We start from the raw sequence: 8,663 nt of genomic DNA on the forward strand, positions 1-8,663 counted from the left end.
AAAGGGGTCAGAATCTCAGCAGTCTCTGTTTCCTTTTGTTTCAATATAAGCTGTAAATAAGAATCAACCTCTTACGTACTTGTCGTCAGCAAGTTTGAAACTCATATCTAACTCATATTGTCCTTAATCTGTGAAATGAATTGTTCTTCATTTCATCTCACTTTTATATTCTTCATAATCATGTTTTACAAATTAATTTTTTTTTCTTGGTCTCAGTTCTCCTTTTCCCACTTTGATTGAACAGCAATGGCAAACAGTTGTAAATAAAACATTTGAGTGGGTGCATATTTTTCACCCCATCATGTTCCCTCTCAATATTACAAAAAATCATGTTAGTGTTTCCTTTCCTGTTCTGTTGCACAGTGATGTGGTAACAGCAATAGGTAAAGAAAGCAACTTTACTCCTCATGAGCTAGCAGAATTTTCAAAGGGGCAAAGTGATTGTCCTTTTTACAGGACAAAGCACTATGGATGCTATAAAGGGTCATTAATGTATAGAGATGGGAAAAGATGGCATCAGACCTTGGGGTTCCCTCTTACAACAAAGCACCATGGATACATTAAATGGCCAACAACTCCTGATGACTTTTCAGCATTTCTAGCTAAGAATTGTTGATCTGACCACTTGAGATGGTGAGCTGCAGGCACTGACTGTTGGATTCACAAACTATTTTGGTCATAACTATCTTTCCTTGTCTTCCAGAGCCACCTTGCTGTGCAGATGGAGAAGGGCATTGGGACAATCTGTCACTAAATTGTGCCCTTCCCCAAAGTAGGAGAGAGGTATTCTGGATTCGTTCGTTCAGAAATCTGGATTTTCATGTAAAAATTCTGGAATCTATTTTGGTTGAAGATAATTTTTGAAGTTATATTATAACATGAATAGTATAAAGTGGTAGTTATTATGAACTACTTAAGCACAATGTGGAGTTCAGCTCTGCCTTCTGGGCTCTGGCCTTTGACCCTTGGATGTGCTTACAGTGTCCTTTTATGTAGTTCAAGGAGGAAACACCTGCAGTTAATGTGAAACTTGGGCTTTCAGCTAAAAAAAGATATATAGCCACTCTAACTGCATGAGAGCTAAGCACTGTTGAAAATGAGCTGAATAAACTGAAAGCAAGAGAAACACCCTGAAAGAAGGTGCACATTTTCCCCGTTTAAGTAAGCTACAAAGCAGCCTGGCTGGGAGCTGGGGGAATTGCCGTGAGCTATTGTGCAGAGCTGGCAGTACAAGACTGCTTTAATTTTCAGATGTACTATTAGTTAAAAGTCAGAGCTGCAGGAGGTGAATGCTGCCAGATGAAAATGCTGATTCCTGCAAGGTAGCCAGCCTACAGTTAGAGATCTGGGGATTCATTCCCAGCCCCACGTCTCGGCAGCTGCTTGGGGCACATGAGGAGCTGGCACTGCAGAGCTCTTGCACAGTCAGTGTTGCCAGTCCAGAAGCAGCTGCCTCCCTCCTCTTCCTGCCTCTGGTTAAAAATACCCTTTGGATTTTTCATCTGCCTTTTGTTTAGACTTTTGCAGGAAGAAGCCATTTTGTACTGGAACTTGTGGGGTTTTAAAACCAAACACCAAATATAGTAGCAAAATTGCAGTCAAATTCTACATGCTGGCAGCACTTCATGTAGCTTGTGTATCCTGTCATATGATCTAACTTGGTGAAAAAATAAACAAGCTGAAGCACATAGAAACTGAAAGTTTGCCTGAACATTGCTGCAACAAAGATTTTGTTGTTTAATGCCACACTGAATCTGTGCAGAAAGTTTTTACTCATGTTTATGTGTACTTTTTTCTCTAGTTATCTTTGGATGAAAGCTCTAATAGATCCACCTAGCTTCAGAGCAAAGTAGCATATAGGCCCTTTTGGTGCAAAAAATATTACAAAATTAATGACAATCATAAGGTTTGATAAAATGAATAATTTTTCAATTGAAGGTGTTTCTACTGTGAAAGAAAAGCCAAGTCAGAGTAAACATATGGGTGAAATTCTACTGAACACTTGCAAACTATGGATAGAGATTTCTGGGCTGATTCCTGAGGCTCACTTTAGAGCTGATGAAGGGAACTAGGAGCTCCTCTTGCCTGGAATAGATGTTAGCTGTACACCAAACAAATCATGCTTTAGAAGTTCCTGCATTTTTCAGTTACCTGCAAAGGCAGATTAAGCTAAGTCCTCTGTGTTCTAGACTACCCTGGTTAGGTATTTTTATATGTATGTATACATAGGTATTTTTGTATGTATGTATGTATGTATGAATGTATGTATGTATAGCTGCATCTGATGTACATAGCTCTCTATACCTGAGAGAAATGTATCCAGCATTTACCCTCAATTTAGAAGAATTACAAGCATTTCAGTCAATATAGCCTCTTATTTTTAACAGTAAGATCCTTGATGAACTGACTTCAAAGGTCCAAGAAGGGAGCTCAGCCAGTAGGAATGGGAATCACAAAGATCAGCATGCAGAGTTGGGGAGATGCACACTAAGAAGCATCCAGCAGGAGCCCACTAAGAGGGAATTACTCCCAAAACCTCTTCTTTCTCTGGGAGGCAGAACACCTGTGTGACACAAGGGTTCAGTTTTTGCACAAAGGTTGGATGCATCAGTGTATGTTCTTACAAATCTCAGGGAATTATGCTAGGTTATGTGACACTGAACTACTATTTATTTATCTGTGCAGGTCATATAATGGTATGAGATGAGTGTATAAATATGTTAGGTGATAATCTAAAGTCAGTTCAGAGTGGGGTTTTTATGCTTTGTGGGCTGTCTCATAAATTCAGCTATGAATTATTTATTCTAGAGAAGGTTTGACATCACAGAAGCTTATGAGAACGCAATAGTTTTTTGTACAGAGCAATCACACCCTGCTTTTATGAATTCACAAAATGTAGAATGGTTTGCCTCATTTATAATGCTAGCCTTTCAATACAGACAGTTGGCTGCAGAATTAAACTCTTAATGGAATTAAGGAATCTAATATTCATATGCCTATATTGTCAGTGGGAACAGATATTACTTACTTGCAAGAGAAATCATCATGGTGTTCATTGTGACTAATACAGTCTCAGCTTTTAAAATCCTCTGTGTTAATTCAGACCTTTTAAATCTAGATTCAACAAGTGCACCTCCTCCTCATCAATAAAAACAAGGGTGGCATTGTGTAACCAGTGCCCTGCAGCAATTGCACAGATGGATGGTGCCTCTCAGGAAAGCAATTACTGTCTGTTCTTCAAGCTTAGTTCTAAGGCAACCATCTCACAAAATGGGGGGCTTTGCCAGATGACTTTTAATTAGCATTATTTCAGAAATGAAGAAATAGGGAAAGAAGTTACCAGATTGCTTTAATTGACGAAGCAAGCAAGTGCCTGGTCTGGACCATTGGTGCAGTTAGTGTGAACTAACAAGATGTTTCACAATGTGAAGTCAAAATAAAGGTACAAATGTTTCACCCTTCCTTTACTCCCTGAAGACTGAGCAGAATCATGCCAACCAGTTGACTCACAGTCTTCTGGCATCATTGCTGTAATAGTTCAGATGATTTCCTGGTTCAGAAGACATGTGCAAAGACCCAAGTCAAAGCTGAATCTGTGTCCAAGTGACAGCTGTTCATGACTCTGAACCTCCCTGATTTAGTTACTCTGTTCTTAGCAGCTACAGATAATGGCAGAAATTTTCTCTGGTGCATATTCCTCACCATGCAAATTGCAGAGCACACTAGGTAGCTGGAGGCAGTTGCCAAATACCAAAATTTAAAAATATTTTGCTCCAGTGCCACTATTTCAGGGGAAAAGCCTGGGCATACCCTTTGACCATGCAGCCTGTTTTCCATGATGTCTTTAGGGCTTCAGGCACCAGATTTTCTTGTCATATTTTCCATATGTGAGTTCCTCTGCATGCCCCTTCATTTTAACTTACTCCTATAATAGGCTTTCTTCTGGGAAGGGAGCACCTGTCCTCACACATCAGGCAGAGGCAAAGCACTCAGGGTTATGTCTGTTGGACTGCCATCAAGTAGTCCTTCCACCTCATCCATTCCAAAACTGTTACTCACCACTTTAATGTGCACTTGCATGTTCCTGCTTGCATACAGCTGCTTACATGCAGGTCTGACTGACTCAGCAATAGAAATAAAGGATCGGTGAGCAGGCTGTTTATTTAAAGCTCCTCAAAAAGCATTTACCAATTGGTGTAACCTTACTGTGTCATTAACCAAGATATATTGAGTTACCAGCTGTCTTCACCAGCCCCTTGTATATATCTGGGACACACAGGAGTTTCTCAGATGGTTGGTGGAAATCTGGGGCTTGGTTCAGTTGCACACAAGCATCTGATGCTGTCTGAGGTATCCTAAGTTATGCCAGATATCCATACATAGCAGAAAGGTATGGGATACTGTTGCCATTCTGAACAAAGCAGCACCAGGCCAGGTGAAGTGCATAGAGTGCCCTCAATGTCATAAGGGATCCATGTGGACACTTGGATTAAAGGCCTAACACAGCAGCTGGGAGAGCCCAGAGAGTGGCTCTGCTGACCAAATATGCCTACCCTCTGGCAAATTGCATTGCTCTCTGGGCTCCAGCTGACTGTACTGACCTCATACCAGGTCACTCTCCTCTCTCCTCTCTCCACTGCCTGATACTAGGTCACTCTCCTCTGCATTTTCAGCTGCTTGGGCTCCACAGCCCAGCCCTGGTCGGGCTCAATCCCAGAACCTTGGTTTGGCACTCTTAGAGAAAACTGCACAGCAGAGCCACATAAGACAAGACAGACCCTGAGATGGGGTAGAGCTATTGACATATGGTCCAGAGAAAAGGCAGCACTGTTAAAAAGGTGTAAAATGCTGGAAGGAAAAGGCAGAGAGTCAAAAGATGGCAGGGTGGTGACACTTGAGCCAGAGAATGCGCATCTGTTGTCTTGCATGGGGACATGAGCATGTTAATGCTAAGTCTAGTAGTTTGCTAGTCACAGCTACCTATACTAACCAATAAATTATTACTTTACTCTGGTAAATTGTCTGTATCTGCTTGCAGGCTTTTTTTTTCCTTGCTGAAATGTGTCTAGCAAGGTGACTCATGAGGATACAGGGAGATGCAGGCTGCAGAGGATACTGTTAGTCTGAAAGAGAAATTACAAAAGCTAAAACAATTGTGCAGTCTGGTGTTGTCATAACTATTCACATTACAGATTTATAGCTTTTAATTAGGACTATTAATCGTAGCAATATAAAAAGGGGAGGGAAGAAGGAAAGAACTTCTTCCATGCTAAGGAACTTTTATGAATGCATTTAGTTCATGGGAGCTGGAACCTTTCATGGGAGAGGGTGTACTCAGTAAAGCAGAAAGGCATTTATAATCTGTCAAGAGAATACTAAATTTAAAGCCAATAATCAAGTTTCTGCATAATGGACTTCATGAAGAATACGAAATTTGAATGACAACTGCTGCTTTATAGACAGAAAATGTGGAATTGAAATATGAAATTACTGAAGGAACAGAGCTGGAAACACTGCTGAGCAAGGGGAACAGGAATGGTGGTAGTGAATTAATTTGAATGCCTCTGCTGCAAAACTTGCATTCAGCACTTAGGGTAGGAGACCAAGACAGCATGATGGCACACTGACAGTCCAAAGAAGTTGAATCAGCTGCAAAGGGAGTATTGAAAGAGAAGCAATTTGTGGATCAGACCATTTGGCTGATCCAGAAGACAATTCAGTCATTGAAAAGGGCATTGCAGAGAAACAGAGTATGGTTCCACTTCTCAGCACAGGTTTTGGAGACAGAGATGGTCCCAGGACCTTTAGATCTGGCACTACTGGATTCCCAGAAGGCACATCCGTTCTCTCTGCATACTACCTTGCAAAAGGAGTTGAAACAGGTTACATTTCCCACAGCCCAGAAGCCTCTCATTATCAAAGTAGCCCCAACCCAGATGTGGATGTGCATAAGCAAAGGGAGAATTCAATCCACAGCTGACTTAACCTCAGAACAAGTTGGAGTTGAATGATGGCCCTGGATAGCAGGGCTTTTAGAAACCCCAGAAATGTTGCTGAAAGGTTTTATTTCTGGGGCATCCATCACTCCATCCCATTATGCAGTTTTATCAGCAGCATTAAGAGGAGCTCCAGCTGCAGCAGAGAGCTTGCAGCACTAGTTGTGAAGGAGTCTGAAAGCACTACTGGTTCCCAATCTGTTGGATGATTGTTTTATCTGGATAACAGAAAGCTGAGGAAGGACTAGGGCAGTATTTATCTAGGAAGTATGCACTAGCTTTGAGACTTGGGGCTTGTGAGGGAAGGAGTAAGGAGGCAGGCCAGTATTTTAAGGACCAAGAATTTGCAGTGATGCATGGATTGAACTGGCTGAGGGGGCACCTACCTGACACAGAAACACCTAAATGCAAACACAGGTTCATCTGAGTCAGAAACTTGCAGTGCTGATGAGAACGTGAGTTAAGACTATAGCATTCCCTGATGCTAGCATGCTCAAGGAATTGACACGTCGTGACTTACACACATTTTCCCTAACAAGGAGAGGTTCCTCTTGGATGTAGTCAGGCTCTTTGCTCTGCCTATGCTGCTCTCCTGCTTACAGAATTCTTTTGCATTTCCAGTGTGAATGCATTCATAGGGTTTATACTTATGTCTGTACTGACACTACACTTCAGTTGAGACTGTTCAGAATGGCTTTTAGTTTGCACTGAATGGAGATAAAAACACAAAAGGGTAAATCCTGCTAAAATAGGAAAGGCAGCTTTGATACTGTCCTGTTCTTCCCTGTGAACTACTTGGACCTTTGAGGACCATGTGGTGTAACCAACCTCACCCACACTACCTCCCCGGGGCTGACCCTGTTGTGATAAGCCCATTATCTTTCCTTGGTCTACATTTTCATAGAACCACAGAATCAATTCAGTTGGAAAAGACCTCTGGGATCATCAAGTCCACCTTTTGACTAAACACCATCAAGGTCAATTAGGCCATGGCACTAAGTTCTATGTCCAGTCTTTCCGTAAATACCTCCAGGGATGCCAATTCCAATGTTTAATCACCCCATTACCTCCCTGGGCAGCCAATTTCAATGTTTCATCACCCTTTTTGTGAAGAAATTCCTCCAAGTATCCAACCTGAACATTTTGCGTAAGGCAGCTTGAATACACTGAAATGTTCTGGCCTACATGCTGTACCTTTGGCCACTCTGCTGTTTTTCTTGCCTCTCATGTTTGCACTCATCCATGTGTCTAATCCCAACATTCTCAATTTAGGCTAGCGCATGTTAGTTGTTGGCTTTTTCTTATTTTTGGTTTGGTTCTTTTTAAAGAACGGACATCAATGGGTTTTTTCTCTTTTTCTTCTGCTATTCAGCAATCCTGAAATAAATAATCCCTCTTACTTGTAGCAGGTCCAGGTATTCAGGGGAATATTCAGTAGAGTATCTTCTCTGACTAGTCTCATGAAAATCTTTTACCTTATCAAAAATGTGTTAGTTTAGTTCAAGAGACATTGTGATAAACTGCTGCACTAGGGGATTTTGTCTTGGATATATTTATATGTTTTTTACATTTTAAAATACGTTCTGGACATGATTAAGAAATGTTTAAAATCTGACTGCGAACATAAACTGTAACTTCAATATAAATACATATTTTATGGCATGCATACAAACCAGGATTACATAAATCTGTCAAGTCTTTTTAGGGATGTTATAGCATGTAATGGATTTCTACAATTTTTTTTGCACTCAGTATTTTTTCAGTAGGTTTTAGCTCAAGACCTAGCTTGTGGCTCATAATGCCTACAAGCCAAAGGGAATAGGCTGGCAGAAACCAAAGGAGAGTGAGTATCAGACCTGGTTACAGCAAAATATGAAATTCAGAGACAGCAAACTGAGAAAGGTAACACAGATACCAGGGAGAAAACAAATTAAAAGCAGCAATCTGCTAGTGTCATTTTTAAATGTAGCTATTTGAAGATATGTGCATGAGCTAATATGCAAATATTAATACAGTGAGAAATCAAGTGGGATGTCAACCATATGCCACCATATAAGAGGAGCCCAAAAGAACTTCCCAATCAAGCTTATTTCTGATTTTCCACACAGCTGAAATGGGAGAATTTGATGTGTTTATCTGTAATTGAGTAAATTCACATGCAGCTGTTGATAAACATTTAGAATCTGAGGAAATCTTGGTGTTAATGTATCTGTCCATCTAACAGGACAAAGCTGCAGCACAAAAATCATGACAGGATGTCATGTACATCATCAGTACAAAAATAGGAAAACCTCAGTGTTCAATTTAAGAAAAAAATATTCTACAATAATTGTTGCAAATGACAGCACAATAAATATGTCATTAAAGCAAACAGTTGCTACTGTATACAATTATGGGTTATTTTCTTTAATTCCTCCATTTACTCTGATGATGCATATAAAGATGGAGGGAGTTCATAGGTCAACATTTATTTTAAAAATTGCTGCAGTACTTTCACAGAATGAGCTCCCTTAGTATCAAATCATCAGGAGTGCAATTTCACATGCAAGAAACCATAGAATTTTTGTTTTAGTGGGAAAAACAACCCTGTTCTATCATGAAACATGAGAGCTCAAATGATCTATGTGAATTATGCTTTATCAGAGTAGTTTGCTCCTGACAATTACA

Source organism: Ammospiza nelsoni, chromosome 3, assembly GCF_027579445.1.
Source record: "Ammospiza nelsoni isolate bAmmNel1 chromosome 3, bAmmNel1.pri, whole genome shotgun sequence".
NCBI lineage: Eukaryota > Metazoa > Chordata > Aves > Passeriformes > Passerellidae > Ammospiza > Ammospiza nelsoni.